General features: G+C 36.3%; 20 non-coding genes across 20 annotated transcripts; all 20 read left to right on the top strand.

Annotated features, from left to right (window-relative positions):
- Nucleotides 1-1,034: 1,034 nt before the first annotated feature.
- Nucleotides 1,035-1,107, top strand: TRNAV-UAC (transfer RNA valine (anticodon UAC)). The gene has a single exon. It is a non-coding gene; the product is annotated as a tRNA-Val (tRNA).
- Nucleotides 1,108-1,398: 291 nt separating this feature from the next.
- TRNAV-UAC (transfer RNA valine (anticodon UAC)) lies at nt 1,399-1,471 on the top strand. The gene has a single exon. It is a non-coding gene; the product is annotated as a tRNA-Val (tRNA).
- Nucleotides 1,472-2,145: 674 nt separating this feature from the next.
- TRNAV-UAC (transfer RNA valine (anticodon UAC)) lies at nt 2,146-2,218 on the top strand. Its single transcript has one exon. It is a non-coding gene; the product is annotated as a tRNA-Val (tRNA).
- Nucleotides 2,219-3,250: 1,032 nt separating this feature from the next.
- TRNAV-UAC (transfer RNA valine (anticodon UAC)) lies at nt 3,251-3,323 on the top strand. Its single transcript has one exon. It is a non-coding gene; the product is annotated as a tRNA-Val (tRNA).
- Nucleotides 3,324-4,361: 1,038 nt separating this feature from the next.
- TRNAV-UAC (transfer RNA valine (anticodon UAC)) lies at nt 4,362-4,434 on the top strand. The gene has a single exon. It is a non-coding gene; the product is annotated as a tRNA-Val (tRNA).
- Nucleotides 4,435-6,735: 2,301 nt separating this feature from the next.
- TRNAV-UAC (transfer RNA valine (anticodon UAC)) lies at nt 6,736-6,808 on the top strand. The gene has a single exon. It is a non-coding gene; the product is annotated as a tRNA-Val (tRNA).
- A 674-nt stretch (nt 6,809-7,482) lies between these two features.
- On the top strand, nt 7,483-7,555 carry TRNAV-UAC (transfer RNA valine (anticodon UAC)). Its single transcript has one exon. It is a non-coding gene; the product is annotated as a tRNA-Val (tRNA).
- Nucleotides 7,556-8,593: 1,038 nt separating this feature from the next.
- Nucleotides 8,594-8,666, top strand: TRNAV-UAC (transfer RNA valine (anticodon UAC)). The gene has a single exon. It is a non-coding gene; the product is annotated as a tRNA-Val (tRNA).
- Nucleotides 8,667-9,704: 1,038 nt separating this feature from the next.
- On the top strand, nt 9,705-9,777 carry TRNAV-UAC (transfer RNA valine (anticodon UAC)). Its single transcript has one exon. It is a non-coding gene; the product is annotated as a tRNA-Val (tRNA).
- A 291-nt stretch (nt 9,778-10,068) lies between these two features.
- On the top strand, nt 10,069-10,141 carry TRNAV-UAC (transfer RNA valine (anticodon UAC)). Its single transcript has one exon. It is a non-coding gene; the product is annotated as a tRNA-Val (tRNA).
- A 672-nt stretch (nt 10,142-10,813) lies between these two features.
- Nucleotides 10,814-10,886, top strand: TRNAV-UAC (transfer RNA valine (anticodon UAC)). Its single transcript has one exon. It is a non-coding gene; the product is annotated as a tRNA-Val (tRNA).
- Nucleotides 10,887-11,918: 1,032 nt separating this feature from the next.
- Nucleotides 11,919-11,991, top strand: TRNAV-UAC (transfer RNA valine (anticodon UAC)). The gene has a single exon. It is a non-coding gene; the product is annotated as a tRNA-Val (tRNA).
- A 1,038-nt stretch (nt 11,992-13,029) lies between these two features.
- Nucleotides 13,030-13,102, top strand: TRNAV-UAC (transfer RNA valine (anticodon UAC)). Its single transcript has one exon. It is a non-coding gene; the product is annotated as a tRNA-Val (tRNA).
- Nucleotides 13,103-13,393: 291 nt separating this feature from the next.
- Nucleotides 13,394-13,466, top strand: TRNAV-UAC (transfer RNA valine (anticodon UAC)). Its single transcript has one exon. It is a non-coding gene; the product is annotated as a tRNA-Val (tRNA).
- A 674-nt stretch (nt 13,467-14,140) lies between these two features.
- On the top strand, nt 14,141-14,213 carry TRNAV-UAC (transfer RNA valine (anticodon UAC)). The gene has a single exon. It is a non-coding gene; the product is annotated as a tRNA-Val (tRNA).
- A 291-nt stretch (nt 14,214-14,504) lies between these two features.
- On the top strand, nt 14,505-14,577 carry TRNAV-UAC (transfer RNA valine (anticodon UAC)). Its single transcript has one exon. It is a non-coding gene; the product is annotated as a tRNA-Val (tRNA).
- A 674-nt stretch (nt 14,578-15,251) lies between these two features.
- TRNAV-UAC (transfer RNA valine (anticodon UAC)) lies at nt 15,252-15,324 on the top strand. The gene has a single exon. It is a non-coding gene; the product is annotated as a tRNA-Val (tRNA).
- Nucleotides 15,325-16,785: 1,461 nt separating this feature from the next.
- On the top strand, nt 16,786-16,858 carry TRNAV-UAC (transfer RNA valine (anticodon UAC)). Its single transcript has one exon. It is a non-coding gene; the product is annotated as a tRNA-Val (tRNA).
- A 291-nt stretch (nt 16,859-17,149) lies between these two features.
- TRNAV-UAC (transfer RNA valine (anticodon UAC)) lies at nt 17,150-17,222 on the top strand. Its single transcript has one exon. It is a non-coding gene; the product is annotated as a tRNA-Val (tRNA).
- Nucleotides 17,223-17,896: 674 nt separating this feature from the next.
- TRNAV-UAC (transfer RNA valine (anticodon UAC)) lies at nt 17,897-17,969 on the top strand. The gene has a single exon. It is a non-coding gene; the product is annotated as a tRNA-Val (tRNA).
- Nucleotides 17,970-18,857: the final 888 nt, after the last annotated feature.

Raw genomic sequence — 18,857 nt, forward strand, 5'->3', positions numbered from 1 at the left:
CTTAATCTTTAACCATTGGTTATTTTTGAAAAACAATTATATGTAAGCATACTCAAATTCCATGGCCACCCATTTAAACGAAAGACAATTGAAATGACATATTACAATCTGTAATTCATATGGTAGCAGTCAATTTGTCTGATTTACAGTTAGATTGTCCTACTTTTTATCACTTATGAGCACATCTTTTTGAACAGGTTTCTTTAGAAGAAAATTATATTGTGTTTTGAAAGATCAGTGGACAACCGTTTTCTGCAGCTGTCATCCAAACCAACTGATCTGTGGAGGGTTTCATAGTGTAGTGGTCATCACGTCTGCTTTACACACAGAAGGTCCTGGGTTCAATCCCCAGTGAAACCATAGTTTAATTTTTAACTTTTGGTTATCCTTATGAAATATTTTATGTAAGAATTCTCATGTTCAGTAGACACCCATTTAAAGCAAAGACAAATGAAATCACATATTTCAATCTAGAATTCATATGGTGGTGGTCATTTAGTCTGATTTACAAGTGAAATGTTCAAGTTTTCATCCCCACTAAAAACCATGGTCATATCCTTCTGAACAGGATTCTCTAGAAGAAAGTTGCATTGTCTTTTCGGAAGATCATAAAACACCTGTGTACAACAACGGTCAATTAAAACACTGCTTAAGTGTTGTGTTTCAAAGTGTAGTGGTCATCACACCTGCTTTTCATTCAGTATATCCTGAGATCTATCCTAAGTCAAATGAAAGACAGAGTCATTAACCCTTGGTTATCCTCAATAAATTTTCTTTCGAAGCATTCTAATGTTCTGTAGATACCCATTTGAAGGAAAAAGAAATGAAATGACACATTTCAAACAATAATTTATTTGGAAGTGGTCATTACATCTGCTTTGCAAGTGGAAGCTCTTCACTTTGATCCCCACCAAAACTATGGGATTATCCTTTTGAACATGCGTTTGTTGAAGAAAATTACAATGTATGATTTTGGAATGATCAGGAGACACCCATGTACTGCAACGGTCAATGAAAAACATAGGGACAAGTTGGGTTTCATAGTGTAGTGGTCATCACATCTGCTTTACACGCAGAAGGTCCTGGGTTCAATCCCCAGTGAAACCAAGGGCTTAAGCTTTAACCATTGGTTATTTTTAAAAAACAATTGTATGTAAGCATACTCAAATTCCATGGCCACCCATTTAAACGAAAGACAATTGAAATGACATATTACAATCTATAATTCATATGGTAGTAGTCAATTTGTCTGATTTACAGTTAGATTGTCCTACTTTTTATCACTTATGAGCACATCTTTTTGAACAGGTTTCTTTAGAAGAAAATTATATTGTGTTTTGAAAGATCAGTGGACAACCGTTTTCTGCAGCTGTCATCCAATCCAACTGGTCTGTGGTGGGTTTCATAGTGTAGTGGTCATCACGTCTGCTTTACACGCAGAAGGTCCTGGGTTCAATCCCCAGTGAAACCATAGTTTAATTTTTAACTTTTGGTTATCCTTATGAAATATTTTATGTAAGAATTCTCATGTTCAGTAGACACCCATTTAAAGCAAAGACCAATGAAATCACATATTTCAATCTAGAATTCATATGGTGGTGGTCATTTAGTCTGATTTACAAGTGAAATGTTCAAGTTTTCATCCCCACTAAAAACCATGGTCATATCCTTCTGAACAGGATTCTCTAGAAGAAAGTTGCATTGTCTTTTCGGAAGATCATAAAACACCTGTGTACAACAACGGTCAATTAAAACACTGCTTAAGTGTTGTGTTTCAAAGTGTAGTGGTCATCACACCTGCTTTTCATTCAGTATGTCCTGAGATCTATCCTAAGTCAAATGAAAGCCAGAGTCATTAACCCTTGGTTATCCTCAATAAATTTTCTTTCGAAGCATTCTAATGTTCTGTAGATACCCATTTGAAGGAAAAAGAAATGAAATGACACATTTCAAACAATAATTTATTTGGAAGTGGTCATTACATCTGCTTTGCAAGTGGAAGCTTTTCACTTTGATCCCCACCAAAACTATGGGATTATCCTTTTGAACATGCGTCTGTTGAAGAAAATTACAATGTATGATTTTGGAATGATCAGGAGACACCCATGTACTGCAACGGTCAATGAAAAACATAGGGACAAGTTGGGTTTCATAGTGTAGTGGTCATCACATCTGCTTTACACGCAGAAGGTCCTGGGTTCAATCCCCAGTGAAACCAAGGGCTTAATCTTTAACCATTGGTTATTTTTGAAAAACAATTATATGTAAGCATACTCAAATTCCATGGCCACCCATTTAAATGAAAGAACAATTGAAATGACATATTACAATCTGTAATTCATATGGTAGCAGTCAATTTGTCTGATTTACAGTTAGATTGTCCTACTTTTTATCACTTATGAGCACATCTTTTTGAACAGGTTTCTTTAGAAGAAAATTATATTGTGTTTTGAAAGATCAGTGGACAACCATTTTCTGCAGCTGTCATCCAAACCAAACTGCCTGTGGTGGGTTTCATAGTGTAGTGGTCATCACATCTGCTTTACACACAGAAGGTCCTGGGTCCAATCCCCAGTGAAACCATAGTTTAACTTTTGGTTATCCTTATGAAATATTTTATGTAAGAATTCTCATGTTCAGTAGACACCCATTTAAAGCAAAGACAAATGAAATCACATATTTCAATCTAGAATTCATATGGTGGTGGTCATTTAGTCTGATTTACAAGTGAAATGTTCAAGTTTTCATCCCCACTAAAAACCATGGTCATATCCTTCTGAACAGGATTCTCTAGAAGAAAGTTGCATTGTCTTTTCGGAAGATCATAAAACACCTGTGTACAACAACGGTCAATTAAAACACTGCTTAAGTGTTGTGTTTCAAAGTGTAGTGGTCATCACACCTGCTTTTCATTCAGTATGTCCTGAGATCTATCCTAAGTCAAATGAAAGCCAGAGTCATTAACCCTTGGTTATCCTCAATAAATTTTCTTTCGAAGCATTCTAATGTTCTGTAGATACCCATTTGAAGGAAAAAGAAATGAAATGACACATTTCAAACAATAATTTATTTGGAAGTGGTCATTACATCTGCTTTGCAAGTGGAAGCTCTTCACTTTGATCCCCACCAAAACTATGGGATTATCCTTTTGAACATGCGTCTGTTGAAGAAAATTACAATGTATGATTTTGGAATGATCAGGAGACACCCATGTACTGCAACGGTCAATGAAAAACATAGGGACAAGTTGGGTTTCATAGTGTAGTGGTCATCACATCTGCTTTACACGCAGAAGGTCCTGGGTTCAATCCCCAGTGAAACCAAGGGCTTAATCTTTAACCATTGGTTATTTTTGAAAAACAATTATATGTAAGCATACTCAAATTCCATGGCCACCCATTTAAACGAAAGACAATTGAAATGACATATTACAATCTGTAATTCATATGGTAGCAGTCAATTTGTCTGATTTACAGTTAGATTGTCCTACTTTTTATCACTTATGAGCACATCTTTTTGAACAGGTTTCTTTAGAAGAAAATTATATTGTGTTTTGAAAGATCAGTGGACAACCGTTTTCTGCAGCTGTCATCCAAACCAACTGATCTGTGGTGGGTTTCATAGTGTAGTGGTCATCACGTCTGCGTTACACACAGAAGGTCCTGGGTTCAATCCCCAGTGAAACCATAGTTTAATTTTTAACTTTTGGTTATCCTTATGAAATATTTTATGTAAGAATTCTCATGTTCAGTAGACACCCATTTAAAGCAAAGACAAATGAAATCACATATTTCAATCTAGAATTCATATGGTGGTGGTCATTTAGTCTGATTTACAAGTGAAATGTTCAAGTTTTCATCCCCACTAAAAACCATGGTCATATCCTTCTGAACAGGATTCTCTAGAAGAAAGTTGCATTGTCTTTTCGGAAGATCATAAAACACCTGTGTACAACAACGGTCAATTAAAACACTGCTTAAGTGTTGTGTTTCAAAGTGTAGTGGTCATCACACCTGCTTTTCATTCAGTATGTCCTGAGATCTATCCTAAGTCAAATGAAAGACAGAGTCATTAACCCTTGGTTATCCTCAATAAATTTTCTTTCGAAGCATTCTAATGTTCTGTAGATACCCATTTGAAGGAAAAAGAAATGAAATGACACATTTCAAACAATAATTTATTTGGAAGTGGTCATTACATCTGCTTTGCAAGTGGAAGCTCTTCACTTTGATCCCCACCAAAACTATGGGATTATCCTTTTGAACATGCGTTTGTTGAAGAAAATTACAATGTATGATTTTGGAATGATCAGGAGACACCCATGTACTGCAACGGTCAATGAAAAACATAGGGACAAGTTGGGTTTCATAGTGTAGTGGTCATCACATCTGCTTTACACGCAGAAGGTCCTGGGTTCAATCCCCAGTGAAACCAAGGGCTTAAGCTTTAACCATTGGTTATTTTTAAAAAACAATTGTATGTAAGCATACTCAAATTCCATGGCCACCCATTTAAACGAAAGACAATTGAAATGACATATTACAATCTATAATTCATATGGTAGTAGTCAATTTGTCTGATTTACAGTTAGATTGTCCTACTTTTTATCACTTATGAGCACATCTTTTTGAACAGGTTTCTTTAGAAGAAAATTATATTGTGTTTTGAAAGATCAGTGGACAACCGTTTTCTGCAGCTGTCATCCAATCCAACTGATCTGTGGTGGGTTTCATAGTGTAGTGGTCCTCACGTCTGCTTTACACGCAGAAGGTCCTGGGTTCAATCCCCAGTGAAACCATAGTTTAATTTTTAACTTTTGGTTATCCTTATGAAATATTTTATGTAAGAATTCTCATGTTCAGTAGACACCCATTTAAAGCAAAGACAAATGAAATCACATATTTCAATCTAGAATTCATATGGTGGTGGTCATTTAGTCTGATTTACAAGTGAAATGTTCAAGTTTTCATCCCAACTAAAAACCATGGTCATATCCTTCTGAACAGGATTCTCCAGAAGAAAGTTGCATTGTCTTTTCGGAAGATCATAAAACACCTGTGTACAACAACGGTCAATTAAAACACTGCTTAAGTGTTGTGTTTCAAAGTGTAGTGGTCATCACACCTGCTTTTCATTCAGTATGTCCTGAGATCTATCCTAAGTCAAATGAAAGCCAGAGTCATTAACCCTTGGTTATCCTCAATAAATTTTCTTTCGAAGCATTCTAATGTTCTGTAGATACCCATTTGAAGGAAAAAGAAATGAAATGACACATTTCAAACAATAATTTATTTGGAAGTGGTCATTACATCTGCTTTGCAAGTGGAAGCTCTTCACTTTGATCCCCACCAAAACTATGGGATTATCCTTTTGAACATGCGTCTGTTGAAGAAAATTACAATGTATGATTTTGGAATGATCAGGAGACACCCATGTACTGCAACGGTCAATGAAAAACATAGGGACATGTTGGGTTTCATAGTGTAGTGGTCATCACATCTGCTTTACACGCAGAAGGTCCTGGGTTCAATCCCCAACGAAACCAAGGGCTTAATCTTTAACCATTGGTTATTTTTGAAAAACAATTATATGTAAGCATACTCAAATTCCATGGCCACCCATTTAAACGAAAGACAATTGAAATGGCATATTACAATCTGTAATTCATATGGTAGCAGTCAATTTGTCTGATTTACAGTTAGATTGTCCTACTTTTTATCACTTATGAGCACATCTTTTTGAACAGGTTTCTTTAGAAGAAAATTATATTGTGTTTTGAAAGATCAGTGGACAACCGTTTTCTGCAGCTGTCATCCAAACCAACTGACCTGTGGTGGGTTTCATAGTGTAGTGGTCATCACGTCTGCTTTACACACAGAAGGTCCTGGGTTCAATCCCCAGTGAAACCATAGTTTAATTTTTAACTTTTGGTTATCCTTATGAAATATTTTATGTAAGAATTCTCATGTTCAGTAGACACCCATTTAAAGCAAAGACAAATGAAATCACATATTTCAATCTAGAATTCATATGGTGGTGGTCATTTAGTCTGATTTACAAGTGAAATGTTCAAGTTTTCATCCCCACTAAAAACCATGGTCATATCCTTCTGAACAGGATTCTCTAGAAGAAAGTTGCATTGTCTTTTCGGAAGATCATAAAACACCTGTGTACAACAACGGTCAATTAAAACACTGCTTAAGTGTTGTGTTTCAAAGTGTAGTGGTCATCACACCTGCTTTTCATTCAGTATGTCCTGAGATCTATCCTAAGTCAAATGAAAGACAGAGTCATTAACCCTTGGTTATCCTCAATAAATTTTCTTTCGAAGCATTCTAATGTTCTGTAGATACCCATTTGAAGGAAAAAGAAATGAAATGACACATTTCAAACAATAATTTATTTGGAAGTGGTCATTACATCTGCTTTGCAAGTGGAAGCTCTTCACTTTGATCCCCACCAAAACTATGGGATTATCCTTTTGAACATGCGTCTGTTGAAGAAAATTACAATGTATGATTTTGGAATGATCAGGAGACACCCATGTACTGCAACGGTCAATGAAAAACATAGGGACATGTTGGGTTTCATAGTGTAGTGGTCATCACATCTGCTTTACACGCAGAAGCACATCTTTTTGAACAGGTTTCTTTAGAAGAAAATTATATTGTGTTTTGAAAGATCAGTGGACAACCGTTTTCTGCAGCTGTCATCCAATCCAACTGATCTGTGGTGGGTTTCATAGTGTAGTGGTCATCACGTCTGCTTTACACGCAGAAGGTCCTGGGTTCAATCCCCAGTGAAACCATAGTTTAATTTTTAACTTTTGGTTATCCTTATGAAATATTTTATGTAAGAATTCTCATGTTCAGTAGACACCCATTTAAAGCAAAGACAAATGAAATCACATATTTCAATCTAGAATTCATATGGTGGTGGTCATTTAGTCTGATTTACAAGTGAAATGTTAAAGTTTTCATCCCCACTAAAAACCATGGTCATATCCTTCTGAACAGGATTCTCTAGAAGAAAGTTGCATTGTCTTTTCGGAAGATCATAAAACACCTGTGTACAACAATGGTCAATTAAAACACTGCTTAAGTGTTGTGTTTCAAAGTGTAGTGGTCATCACACCTGCTTTTCATTCAGTATGTCCTGAGATCTATCCTAAGTCAAATGAAAGCCAGAGTCATTAACCCTTGGTTATCCTCAATAAATTTTCTTTCGAAGCATTCTAATGTTCTGTAGATACCCATTTGAAGGAAAAAGAAATGAAATGACACATTTCAAACAATAATTTATTTGGAAGTGGTCATTACATCTGCTTTGCAAGTGGAAGCTCTTCACTTTGATCCCCACCAAAACTATGGGATTATCCTTTTGAACATGCGTCTGTTGAAGAAAATTACAATGTATGATTTTGGAATGATCAGGAGACACCCATGTACTGCAACGGTCAATGAAAAACATATGGACATGTTGGGTTTCATAGTGTAGTGGTCATCACATCTGCTTTACACGCAGAAGGTCCTGGGTTCAATCCCCAGTGAAACCAAGGGCTTAATCTTTAACCATTGGTTATTTTTGAAAAACAATTATATGTAAGCATACTCAAATTCCATGGCCACCCATTTAAACGAAAGACAATTGAAATGACATATTACAATCTGTAATTCATATGGTAGCAGTCAATTTGTCTGATTTACAGTTAGATTGTCCTACTTTTTATCACTTATGAGCACATCTTTTTGAACAGGTTTCTTTAGAAGAAAATTATATTGTGTTTTGAAAGATCAGTGGACAACCGTTTTCTGCAGCTGTCATCCAAACCAACTGACCTGTGGTGGGTTTCATAGTGTAGTGGTCATCACGTCTGCTTTACACACAGAAGGTCCTGGGTTCAATCCCCAGTGAAACCATAGTTTAATTTTTAACTTTTGGTTATCCTTATGAAATATTTTATGTAAGAATTCTCATGTTCAGTAGACACCCATTTAAAGCAAAGACAAATGAAATCACATATTTCAATCTAGAATTCATATGGTGGTGGTCATTTAGTCTGATTTACAAGTGAAATGTTCAAGTTTTCATCCCCACTAAAAACCATGGTCATATCCTTCTGAACAGGATTCTCTAGAAGAAAGTTGCATTGTCTTTTCGGAAGATCATAAAACACCTGTGTACAACAACGGTCAATTAAAACACTGCTTAAGTGTTGTGTTTCAAAGTGTAGTGGTCATCACACCTGCTTTTCATTCAGTATGTCCTGAGATCTATCCTAAGTCAAATGAAAGCCAGAGTCATTAACCCTTGGTTATCCTCAATAAATTTTCTTTCGAAGCATTCTAATGTTCTGTAGATACCCATTTGAAGGAAAAAGAAATGAAATGACACATTTCAAACAATAATTTATTTGGAAGTGGTCATTACATCTGCTTTGCAAGTGGAAGCTCTTCACTTTGATCCCCACCAAAACTATGGGATTATCCTTTTGAACATGCGTCTGTTGAAGAAAATTACAATGTATGATTTTGGAATGATCAGGAGACACCCATGTACTGCAACGGTCAATGAAAAACATAGGGACAAGTTGGGTTTCATAGTGTAGTGGTCATCACATCTGCTTTACACGCAGAAGGTCCTGGGTTCAATCCCCAGTGAAACCAAGGGCTTAATCTTTAACCATTGGTTATTTTTGAAAAACAATTATATGTAAGCATACTCAAATTCCATGGCCACCCATTTAAACGAAAGACAATTGAAATGGCATATTACAATCTGTAATTCATATGGTAGCAGTCAATTTGTCTGATTTACAGTTAGATTGTCCTACTTTTTATCACTTATGAGCACATCTTTTTGAACAGGTTTCTTTAGAAGAAAATTATATTGTGTTTTGAAAGATCAGTGGACAACCGTTTTCTGCAGCTGTCATCCAAACCAACTGACCTGTGGTGGGTTTCATAGTGTAGTGGTCATCACGTCTGCTTTACACACAGAAGGTCCTGGGTTCAATCCCCAGTGAAACCATAGTTTAATTTTTAACTTTTGGTTATCCTTATGAAATATTTTATGTAAGAATTCTCATGTTCAGTAGACACCCATTTAAAGCAAAGACAAATGAAATCACATATTTCAATCTAGAATTCATATGGTGGTGGTCATTTAGTCTGATTTACAAGTGAAATGTTCAAGTTTTCATCCCCACTAAAAACCATGGTCAAATCCTTCTGAACAGGATTCTCTAGAAGAAAGTTGCATTGTCTTTTCGGAAGATCATAAAACACCTGTGTACAACAACGGTCAATTAAAACACTGCTTAAGTGTTGTGTTTCAAAGTGTAGTGGTCATCACACCTGCTTTTCATTCAGTATGTCCTGAGATCTATCCTAAGTCAAATGAAAGCCAGAGTCATTAACCCTTGGTTATCCTCAATAAATTTTCTTTCGAAGCATTCTAATGTTCTGTAGATACCCATTTGAAGGAAAAAGAAATGAAATGACACATTTCAAACAATAATTTATTTGGAAGTGGTCATTACATCTGCTTTGCAAGTGGAAGCTCTTCACTTTGATCCCCACCAAAACTATGGGATTATCCTTTTGAACATGCGTTTGTTGAAGAAAATTACAATGTATGATTTTGGAATGATCAGGAGACACCCATGTACTGCAACGGTCAATGAAAAACATAGGGACAAGTTGGGTTTCATAGTGTAGTGGTCATCACATCTGCTTTACACGCAGAAGGTCCTGGGTTCAATCCCCAGTGAAACCAAGGGCTTAAGCTTTAACCATTGGTTATTTTTAAAAAACAATTGTATGTAAGCATACTCAAATTCCATGGCCACCCATTTAAACGAAAGACAATTGAAATGACATATTACAATCTATAATTCATATGGTAGTAGTCAATTTGTCTGATTTACAGTTAGATTGTCCTACTTTTTATCACTTATGAGCACATCTTTTTGAACAGGTTTCTTTAGAAGAAAATTATATTGTGTTTTGAAAGATCAGTGGACAACCGTTTTCTGCAGCTGTCATCCAATCCAACTGATCTGTGGTGGGTTTCATAGTGTAGTGGTCATCACGTCTGCTTTACACGCAGAAGGTCCTGGGTTCAATCCCCAGTGAAACCATAGTTTAATTTTTAACTTTTGGTTATCCTTATGAAATATTTTATGTAAGAATTCTCATGTTCAGTAGACACCCATTTAAAGCAAAGACAAATGAAATCACATATTTCAATCTAGAATTCATATGGTGGTGGTCATTTAGTCTGATTTACAAGTGAAATGTTCAAGTTTTCATCCCCACTAAAAACCATGGTCATATCCTTCTGAACAGGATTCTCTAGAAGAAAGTTGCATTGTCTTTTCGGAAGATCATAAAACACCTGTGTACAACAACGGTCAATTAAAACACTGCTTAAGTGTTGTGTTTCAAAGTGTAGTGGTCATCACACCTGCTTTTCATTCAGTATGTCCTGAGATCTATCCTAAGTCAAATGAAAGCCAGTCATTAACCCTTGGTTATCCTCAATAAATTTTCTTTCGAAGCATTCTAATGTTCTGTAGATACCCATTTGAAGGAAAAAGAAATGAAATGACACATTTCAAACAATAATTTATTTGGAAGTGGTCATTACATCTGCTTTGCAAGTGGAAGCTCTTCACTTTGATCCCCACCAAAACTATGGGATTATCCTTTTGAACATGCGTCTGTTGAAGAAAATTACAATGTATGATTTTGGAATGATCAGGAGACACCCATGTACTGCAACGGTCAATGAAAAACATAGGGACAAGTTGGGTTTCATAGTGTAGTGGTCATCACATCTGCTTTACACGCAGAAGGTCCTGGGTTCAATCCCCAGTGAAACCAAGGGCTTAATCTTTAACCATTGGTTATTTTTGAAAAACAATTATATGTAAGCATACTCAAATTCCATGGCCACCCATTTAAATGAAAGAACAATTGAAATGACATATTACAATCTGTAATTCATATGGTAGCAGTCAATTTGTCTGATTTACAGTTAGATTGTCCTACTTTTTATCACTTATGAGCACATCTTTTTGAACAGGTTTCTTTAGAAGAAAATTATATTGTGTTTTGAAAGATCAGTGGACAACCATTTTCTGCAGCTGTCATCCAAACCAAAATGCCTGTGGTGGGTTTCATAGTGTAGTGGTCATCACATCTGCTTTACACACAGAAGGTCCTGGGTCCAATCCCCAGTGAAACCATAGTTTAACTTTTGGTTATCCTTATGAAATATTTTATGTAAGAATTCTCATGTTCAGTAGACACCCATTTAAAGCAAAGACAAATGAAATCACATATTTCAATCTAGAATTCATATGGTGGTGGTCATTTAGTCTGATTTACAAGTGAAATGTTCAAGTTTTCATCCCCACTAAAAACCATGGTCATATCCTTCTGAACAGGATTCTCTAGAAGAAAGTTGCATTGTCTTTTCGGAAGATCATAAAACACCTGTGTACAACAACGGTCAATTAAAACACTGCTTAAGTGTTGTGTTTCAAAGTGTAGTGGTCATCACACCTGCTTTTCATTCAGTATGTCCTGAGATCTATCCTAAGTCAAATGAAAGCCAGAGTCATTAACCCTTGGTTATCCTCAATAAATTTTCTTTCGAAGCATTCTAATGTTCTGTAGATACCCATTTGAAGGAAAAAGAAATGAAATGACACATTTCAAACAATAATTTATTTGGAAGTGGTCATTACATCTGCTTTGCAAGTGGAAGCTCTTCACTTTGATCCCCACCAAAACTATGGGATTATCCTTTTGAACATGCGTCTGTTGAAGAAAATTACAATGTATGATTTTGGAATGATCAGGAGACACCCATGTACTGCAACGGTCAATGAAAAACATAGGGACAAGTTGGGTTTCATAGTGTAGTGGTCATCACATCTGCTTTACACGCAGAAGGTCCTGGGTTCAATCCCCAGTGAAACCAAGGGCTTAATCTTTAACCATTGGTTATTTTTGAAAAACAATTATATGTAAGCATACTCAAATTCCATGGCCACCCATTTAAACGAAAGACAATTGAAATGACATATTACAATCTGTAATTCATATGGTAGCAGTCAATTTGTCTGATTTACAGTTAGATTGTCCTACTTTTTATCACTTATGAGCACATCTTTTTGAACAGGTTTCTTTAGAAGAAAATTATATTGTGTTTTGAAAGATCAGTGGACAACCGTTTTCTGCAGCTGTCATCCAAACCAACTGATCTGTGGTGGGTTTCATAGTGTAGTGGTCATCACGTCTGCGTTACACACAGAAGGTCCTGGGTTCAATCCCCAGTGAAACCATAGTTTAATTTTTAACTTTTGGTTATCCTTATGAAATATTTTATGTAAGAATTCTCATGTTCAGTAGACACCCATTTAAAGCAAAGACAAATGAAATCACATATTTCAATCTAGAATTCATATGGTGGTGGTCATTTAGTCTGATTTACAAGTGAAATGTTCAAGTTTTCATCCCCACTAAAAACCATGGTCATATCCTTCTGAACAGGATTCTCTAGAAGAAAGTTGCATTGTCTTTTCGGAAGATCATAAAACACCTGTGTACAACAACGGTCAATTAAAACACTGCTTAAGTGTTGTGTTTCAAAGTGTAGTGGTCATCACACCTGCTTTTCATTCAGTATGTCCTGAGATCTATCCTAAGTCAAATGAAAGACAGAGTCATTAACCCTTGGTTATCCTCAATAAATTTTCTTTCGAAGCATTCTAATGTTCTGTAGATACCCATTTGAAGGAAAAAGAAATGAAATGACACATTTCAAACAATAATTTATTTGGAAGTGGTCATTACATCTGCTTTGCAAGTGGAAGCTCTTCACTTTGATCCCCACCAAAACTATGGGATTATCCTTTTGAACATGCGTTTGTTGAAGAAAATTACAATGTATGATTTTGGAATGATCAGGAGACACCCATGTACTGCAACGGTCAATGAAAAACATAGGGACAAGTTGGGTTTCATAGTGTAGTGGTCATCACATCTGCTTTACACGCAGAAGGTCCTGGGTTCAATCCCCAGTGAAACCAAGGGCTTAAGCTTTAACCATTGGTTATTTTTAAAAAACAATTGTATGTAAGCATACTCAAATTCCATGGCCACCCATTTAAACGAAAGACAATTGAAATGACATATTACAATCTATAATTCATATGGTAGTAGTCAATTTGTCTGATTTACAGTTAGATTGTCCTACTTTTTATCACTTATGAGCACATCTTTTTGAACAGGTTTCTTTAGAAGAAAATTATATTGTGTTTTGAAAGATCAGTGGACAACCGTTTTCTGCAGCTGTCATCCAATCCAACTGATCTGTGGTGGGTTTCATAGTGTAGTGGTCATCACGTCTGCTTTACACGCAGAAGGTCCTGGGTTCAATCCCCAGTGAAACCATAGTTTAATTTTTAACTTTTGGTTATCCTTATGAAATATTTTATGTAAGAATTCTCATGTTCAGTAGACACCCATTTAAAGCAAAGACAAATGAAATCACATATTTCAATCTAGAATTCATATGGTGGTGGTCATTTAGTCTGATTTACAAGTGAAATGTTCAAGTTTTCATCCCCACTAAAAACCATGGTCATATCCTTCTGAACAGGATTCTCTAGAAGAAAGTTGCATTGTCTTTTCGGAAGATCATAAAACACCTGTGTACAACAACGGTCAATTAAAACACTGCTTAAGTGTTGTGTTTCAAAGTGTAGTGGTCATCACACCTGCTTTTCATTCAGTATGTCCTGAGATCTATCCTAAGTCAAATGAAAGCCAGAGTCATTAACCCTTGGTTATCCTCAATAAATTTTCTTTCGAAGCATTCTAATGTTCTGTAGATACCCATTTGAAGGAAAAAGAAATGAAATGACACATTTCAAACAATAATTTATTTGGAAGTGGTCATTACATCTGCTTTGCAAGTGGAAGCTCTTCACTTTGATCCCCACCAAAACTATGGGATTATCCTTTTGAACATGCGTCTGTTGAAGAAAATTACAATGTATGATTTTGGAATGATCAGGAGACACCCATGTACTGCAACGGTCAATGAAAAACATAGGGACAAGTTGGGTTTCATAGTGTAGTGGTCATCACATCTGCTTTACACGCAGAAGGTCCTGGGTTCAATCCCCAGTGAAACCAAGGGCTTAAGCTTTAACCATTGGTTATTTTTAAAAAACAATTGTATGTAAGCATACTCAAATTCCATGGCCACCCATTTAAACGAAAGACAATTGAAATGACATATTACAATCTATAATTCATATGGTAGTAGTCAATTTGTCTGATTTACAGTTAGATTGTCCTACTTTTTATCACTTATGAGCACATCTTTTTGAACAGGTTTCTTTAGAAGAAAATTATATTGTGTTTTGAAAGATCAGTGGACAACCGTTTTCTGCAGCTGTCATCCAATCCAACTGATCTGTGGTGGGTTTCATAGTGTAGTGGTCATCACGTCTGCTTTACACGCAGAAGGTCCTGGGTTCAATCCCCAGTGAAACCATAGTTTAATTTTTAACTTTTGGTTATCCTTATGAAATATTTTATGTAAGAATTCTCATGTTCAGTAGACACCCATTTAAAGCAAAGACAAATGAAATCACATATTTCAATCTAGAATTCATATGGTGGTGGTCATTTAGTCTGATTTACAAGTGAAATGTTCAAGTTTTCATCCCCACTAAAAACCATGGTCATATCCTTCTGAACAGGATTCTCTAGAAGAAAGTTGCATTGTCTTTTCGGAAGATCATAAAACACCTGTGTACAACAATGGTCAATTAAAACACTGCTTAAGTGTTGTGTTTCAAAGTGTAGTGGTCATCACACCTGCTTTTCATTCAGTATGTCCTGAGATCTATCCTAAGTCAAATGAAAGCCAGAGTCATTAACCCTTGGTTATCCTCAATAAATTTTCTTTCGAAGCATTCTAATGTTCTGTAGATACCCATTTGAAGGAAAAAGAAATGAAATGACACATTTCAAACAATAATTTATTTGGAAGTGGTCATTACATCTGCTTTGCAAGTGGAAGCTCTTCACTTTGATCCCCACCAAAACTATGGGATTATCCTTTTGAACATGCGTCTGTTGAAGAAAATTACAATGTATGATTTTGGAATGATCAGGAGACTCCCATGTACTGCAACGGTCAATGAAAAACATAGGGACAAGTTGGGTTTCATAGTGTAGTGGTCATCACATCTGCTTTACACGCAGAAGGTCCTGGGTTCAATCCCCAGTGAAACCAAGGGCTTAATCTTTAACCATTGGTTATTTTTGAAAAACAATTATATGTAAGCATACTCAAATTCCATGGCCACCCATTTAAACGAAAGACAATTGAAATGACATATTACAATCTGTAATTCATATGGTAGCAGTCAATTTGTCTGATTTACAGTTAGATTGTCCTACTTTTTATCACTTATGAGCACATCTTTTTGAACAGGTTTCTTTAGAAGAAAATTATATTGTGTTTTGAAAGATCAGTGGACAACCGTTTTCTGCAGCTGTCATCCAAACCAAGTGACCTGTGGTGGGTTTCATAGTGTAGTGGTCATCACGTCTGCTTTACACACAGAAGGTCCTGGGTTCAATCCCCAGTGAAACCATAGTTTAATTTTTAACTTTTGGTTATCCTTATGAAATATTTTATGTCAGAATTCTCATGTTCAGTAGACACCCATTTAAAGCAAAGACAAATGAAATCACATATTTCAATCTAGAATTCATATGGTGGTGGTCATTTAGTCTGATTTACAAGTGAAATGTTCAAGTTTTCATCCCCACTAAAAACCATGGTCATATCCTTCTGAACAGGATTCTCTAGAAGAAAGTTGCATTGTCTTTTCGGAAGATCATAAAACACCTGTGTACAACAACGGTCAATTAAAACACTGCTTAAGTGTTGTGTTTCAAAGTGTAGTGGTCATCACACCTGCTTTTCATTCAGTGGGGGACATTTACTTACAGTGTCGGTGTCTGCATTGGCTTTGTTACCGACCTGCTCTCGGTAAGAAGACACACATTTAATATTGTAGAGCTGTGCAGAGACATTTCTGGCGCCGAGACTATTTTCTGTCCTTGGGACAAAATCTGTCCCGAGCACCAGAAATGTGTCCAACAGTCCCTGCTAGACCAGTTTTCTTTTGGTCTACTTTCCGTCAGTTTACACCGCCCAAAAAGGGCTGCGACACATAGTAATTGTGTCTGAGTTTCAACTCCGCCAAAGCCACGCCCCTTTTCGGAGAAGAGTCGGAGCAGACGGAAAAAGGCATTTTTTCTGTCCCCGACAGCTAATAAATAGGTCGGAGAGCAGAACATGTGGTGAGAGCGCCACAAAACTGGCGGAAACGCCATAGTAAATGTCCCCCAGTATGTCCTGAGATCTATCCTAAGTCAAATGAAAGCCAGAGTCATTAACCCTTGGTTATCCTCAATAAATTTTCTTTCGAAGCATTCTAATGTTCTGTAGATACCCATTTGAAGGAAAAAGAAATGAAATGACACATTTCAAACAATAATTTATTTGGAAGTGGTCATTACATCTGCTTTGCAAGTGGAAGCTCTTCACTTTGATCCCCACCAAAACTATGGGATTATCCTTTTGAACATGCGTTTGTTGAAGAAAATTACAATGTATGATTTTGGAATGATCAGGAGACACCCATGTACTGCAACGGTCAATGAAAAACATAGGGACAAGTTGGGTTTCATAGTGTAGTGGTCATCACATCTGCTTTACACGCAGAAGGTCCTGGGTTCAATCCCCAGTGAAACCAAGGGCTTAAGCTTTAACCATTGGTTATTTTTAAAAAACAATTGTATGTAAGCATACTCAAATTCCATGGCCACCCGTTTAAACGAAAGACAATTGAAATGACATATTACAATCTATAATTCATATGGTAGTAGTCAATTTGTCTGATTTACAGTTAGATTGTCCTACTTTTTATCACTTATGAGCACATCTTTTTGAACAGGTTTCTTTAGAAGAAAATTATATTGTGTTTTGAAAGATCAGTGGACAACCGTTTTCTGCAGCTGTCATCCAATCCAACTGATCTGTGGTGGGTTTCATAGTGTAGTGGTCATCACGTCTGCTTTACACGCAGAAGGTCCTGGGTTCAATCCCCAGTGAAACCATAGTTTAATTTTTAACTTTTGGTTATCCTTATGAAATATTTTATGTAAGAATTCTCATGTTCAGTAGACACCCATTTAAAGCAAAGACAAATGAAATCACATATTTCAATCTAGAATTCATATGGTGGTGGTCATTTAGTCTGATTTACAAGTGAAATGTTCAAGTTTTCATCCCCACTAAAAACCATGGTCATATCCTTCTGAACAGGATTCTCTAGAAGAAAGTTGCATTGTCTTTTCGGAAGATCATAAAACACCTGTGTACAACAATGGTCAATTAAAACACTGCTTAAGTGTTGTGTTTCAAAGTGTAGTGGTCATCACACCTGCTTTTCATTCAGTATGTCCTGAGATCTATCCTAAGTCAAATGAAAGCCAGAGTCATTAACCCTTGGTTATCCTCAATAAATTTTCTTTCGAAGCATTCTAATGTTCTGTAGATACCCATTTGAAGGAAAAAGAAATGAAATGACACATTTCAAACAATAATTTATTTGGAAGTGGTCATTACATCTGCTTTGCAAGTGGAAGCTCTTCACTTTGATCCCCACCAAAACTATGGGATTATCCTTTTGAACATGCGTCTGTTGAAGAAAATTACAATGTATGATTTTGGAATGATCAGGAGACTCCCATGTACTGCAACGGTCAATGAAAAACATAGGGACAAGTTGGGTTTCATAGTGTAGTGGTCATCACATCTGCTTTACACGCAGAAGGTCCTGGGTTCAATCCCCAGTGAAACCAAGGGCTTAATCTTTAACCATTGGTTATTTTTGAAAAACAATTATATGTAAGCATACTCAAATTCCATGGCCACCCATTTAAACGAAAGACAATTGAAATGACATATTACAATCTGTAATTCATATGGTAGCAGTCAATTTGTCTGATTTACAGTTAGATTGTCCTACTTTTTATCACTTATGAGCACATCTTTTTGAACAGGTTTCTTTAGAAGAAAATTATATTGTGTTTTGAAAGATCAGTGGACAACCGTTTTCTGCAGCTGTCATCCAAACCAAGTGACCTGTGGTGGGTTTCATAGTGTAGTGGTCATCACGTCTGCTTTACACACAGAAGGTCCTGGGTTCAATCCCCAGTGAAACCATAGTTTAATTTTTAACTTTTGGTTATCCTTATGAAATATTTTATGTCAGAATTCTCATGTTCAGTAGACACCCATTTAAAGCAAAGACAAATGAAATCACATATTTCAATCTAGAATTCATATGGTGGTGGTCATTTAGTCTGATTTACAAGTGAAATGTTCAAGTTTTCATCCCCACTAAAAACCATGGTCATATCCTTCTGAACAGGATTCTCTAGAAGAAAGTTGCATTGTCTTTTCGGAAGATCATAAAACACCTGTGTACAACAACGGTCAATTAAAACACTGCTTAAGTGTTGTGTTTCAAAGTGTAGTGGTCATCACACCTGCTTTTCATTCAGTGGGGGACATTTACTTACAGTGTCGGTGTCTGCATTGGCTTTGTTACCGACCTGCTCTCGGTAAGAAGACACACATTTAATATTGTAGAGCTGTGCAGAGACATTTCTGGCGCCGAGACTATTTTCTGTCCTTGGGACAAAATCTGTCCCGAGCACCAGAAATGTGTCCAACAGTCCCTGCTA

This window comes from Engystomops pustulosus, chromosome 7 (genome assembly GCF_040894005.1).
Source record: "Engystomops pustulosus chromosome 7, aEngPut4.maternal, whole genome shotgun sequence".
In the NCBI taxonomy this organism is placed as follows: Eukaryota; Metazoa; Chordata; class Amphibia; order Anura; family Leptodactylidae; genus Engystomops; species Engystomops pustulosus.